This window comes from Dendrobates tinctorius, unplaced genomic scaffold (genome assembly GCF_039654945.1).
Source record: "Dendrobates tinctorius isolate UK_male_01 unplaced genomic scaffold, ASM3965494v1 ptg000021l, whole genome shotgun sequence".
NCBI lineage: Eukaryota > Metazoa > Chordata > Amphibia > Anura > Dendrobatidae > Dendrobates > Dendrobates tinctorius.
In genome coordinates, this window is record NW_027361689.1 from 34,615,001 (window position 1) to 34,618,342 (window position 3,342).

Below are 3,342 nucleotides of genomic sequence, written 5' to 3' on the forward strand. Positions count from 1 at the left end.
TGAGATGGCTGCATTATATTCTATGAGATGGCTGCATTATACTATGTGAGGGGGCTGCTTTATATTCTATGAGGGGGCTACCCCAACTCCTGCTACATAATTAAGACATGTACAACCTTATATTATACCCGGATATTAGCGTGTTTTACCACATAATTGGTGGTCTGGTATTTAACTCTATGCAGCTACATAGTGGGCCCCAAGAATGATTTTCTCTGGTGGGCCCAAGGTGTTCCAGTCCGACGCTGAGTACAGGTACAACTTTATTCAGATTTTAGTTACATATAAGAGAACGAAGACCTAACACAATATATCCAGACTGAGATTCCAATGAGGTAAGGGGTAACCATCTTCCCCATGAGAAGTGATGTCCAATAGGATAACTGCATGAGGGGAGAGAAGAGAACATCATAAATATTCATCCCAGAAATCCAGTAAATAAGAGCTCCTCATTTAGACCCCTTGGGCTCAGTGAGTCCAAATTAAAAATCCATCTGGACTCTGTTTGTAATAACAGCTTTCTGGGTGAACCCCCCCCTATTGGATAATGATATTTTCTCCAATGCGACCACCATAGTACCAGCAATCTTACCAGCATGGTGGTTCAAGAAATGGGCTGCCACAGATGTCAACACCTTGCCCTTGGTTTGATCAATACGTGCCAGGTTGTTTGTTGAAAAATGCTTCTGGATCCTCCGGCGTAATTCCTGAGAAGTTTGACCAACGTAAACCTGATGACATGGACAGATTAATGCATAAACCACACAAGTAGTTTTGCAGTTCATATATGACCTTAACCTATGTCTAGTGCCGTCTTTTGGGTTCACAAAATAATCCCTGATGGAATGCATATGGGGGCATATGGTACAATTGCCACATGCAAATGAGCCCCTAAGCATTATTCCCCTTTCCAACCCAATTACTGGTCTCATATAGTGACTTTTTGTTAAAATATCCTTAAAGTTTGGAGCCCTCCTTGCTGTTATACAGGGCCCTTCCGGCACCAGAGCAGACGTCTGCAAGTCCGTTGTAAGAATACCCCAATGTCTCCCAATCACTTCTCTCACCTGTGACCACTGACTATTATATTGCGTAATGAACCGGGGCATCACACTCCGAATCTTGTCACAAGTAACCAGGAGAGAGTCCTGCGTAGTACCATTCGCTCGCTGATAAGCTCGTGAAATGCTACCCCGAGGATAGTTTCTCTTCCTGAAGCACTTCGTTAATTGTGCAGCCTCCTCACGAAACACTACCTCCGATGTGCAATTTCTTCGTACTCTCAAAAATTGCCCTATGGGCACCCCATTTCTCGTATGGGCTGGATGAAAACTTGTATAGTCCAAAAGGTTATTTGTAGCAGTGGGTTTTCTAAATAGTCTTGTAGAGATGCCCCCATTGATATTAGAGACCGTAAGATCCAAGAAGTTAACTGAAACAGAGGACACAGTATAAGTGAGCACAATGTTGTATGGATTGGAATTCAATAATCCCATATAGATATCACATTCCTCTACCGTACCAGTCCAAATGAAAAAAATATCGTCGATAAAGCGCGACCAAAGTCGCACTTTATCTCTGAACATTTGTGTCACATATACCCGAGTGGCCTCCCACCATCCGAGAAACAAATTAGCCAAAACCGGGGCACATCTGGCCCCCATAGCCACACCGGAGGTCTGGAGAAAATAAGACCTGTCAAAAAGGAAGAAATTATGCTTCATCACAAAACCTAACAGATCCACAATGAATGAATCGTGCATTCTATCCGAATGAACTATCTGATCAAAAAAATACAGTACTGCAGTGATGCCATCAGAATGGTCAATATTAGAGTAAAGCGATTCTACATCGCAAGTGACCAACAAGGCCCCAGGGGGTAGAGTAACATCACGATGTTTCCTAATAAAATGAGAGGTATCCTGTATATAGGATGGTAACGTATTCACCATCGGTTGAAGGAAATAGTCCACATAGATAGAGGCCTTTTCGCATAAGCTGCCTATACTGGCAACTATAGGTCGGCCCGGAGGCCTAACAAGATCCTTATGGACCTTCGGCAACATGTAAAAGGTAGGAGTGATTGGATGTTCAACCCACAAAAATTCCATCTCCTTCTTGTTAATAATACCCAACTCAAAAGCCCTATCTAGTAGTCTCTTGAATTTAATAGAGAAGGGTCCAGTAGGATCTGACGGTAATCTTTTGTAGAATCGAACATTATCCAATTGGCGGTGCGCCTCTTCCTGATATAATTCATGCGGCCACAACACCACATTTCCACCTTTATCAGCCTCCTTAATCAAAAACAATTTGTTAGATTTTAAATTATCCACAGCCAGTCTTTCCCCCGCATGTAGATTATCCACGTGACGTGATCTAGCAGGAATGGCCAAAAAATCTTTTTTGACCAACTCAAAAAAAACCCTCACAGCTGGAACCAAGGAAAAAGACGGGGCTACCATTGATTTATTTTTATAAGGAAATCGGTTTTTACCATGTGTCGTGTCCTCCTGTAAAAGATCCAATAGATCCTGTAACACCTGACGATCCGTTTGATCCAAACCATCCACCATCCGTGGCTTGTTATGTAAAACCTGAAGAATTAATTGTCTGCAAAAAATATAAAGGTCCTTATCCAAAGTGAACTTATCCATACCTATAACAGGCGAAAAAGTCAAACCCCTCTGTAACACAGAAATTTCCAAAGGTGAAAGGTTATATTGAGATAGGTTAATGATTTGAAGCACATTCTCCTGTACCTGTATCTCCGTAGTCCCATCCTCCACGACAACCTCCTCATCTACTTGCGAAAATTCCTGTACTGATTGTACTGTGGGGGCCTGCGTCCCCTGAAGCGGGTGTTTCTTGTGAACATCCTCCCGCCTGCGACGGCCCCTTCTTGTCCGATTTCGGCCTCGCTCTCGGCTGAAGATAAAAAATCACTACCCGATGTATAATCAGGTTTACGGGCCAACTCCACAGTTCTCTCTGGGGCCCTATCCATAGGGGCCTTACGTCTAATATTCCCTTTGTGTTTCCATTGGAATACCTGCTTCTCCTCAAAATCTCTACGATCTCTGTGAAATTTGGATTTTTTCTTATGGGTAATATCCCTATCATATCTGTCCAAAGTCTCTTTGAGCCTGGTTTTAAAAGGCAATACTTGGGTCACTTCATCAAAAGCACTCAGTTTAGTATCTAATTCTTTAATCTGTTTTTTAACCGAGACCAATAGCTCCCTATCATGTTCCAACAACATATTCATAATAATACCTGAGCATCGTAAAAGTCCCTTCTCCCATGTGGCACGAAAGTCCAAAGAGGGTTCCCATGCCGGAT

General features: G+C 42.7%; 1 long non-coding RNA gene across 1 annotated transcript; it reads right to left on the reverse strand.

The window, feature by feature from the left end:
- Positions 1-540: 540 nt before the first annotated feature.
- Positions 541-2,896, reverse strand: LOC141083827 (uncharacterized). Its single transcript, XR_012230832.1, has 3 exons — positions 2,763-2,896; positions 2,498-2,613; positions 541-731 (listed from the first exon to the last, which is right to left on the reverse strand). It is a non-coding gene; the product is annotated as an uncharacterized lncRNA (long non-coding RNA).
- Positions 2,897-3,342: the final 446 nt, after the last annotated feature.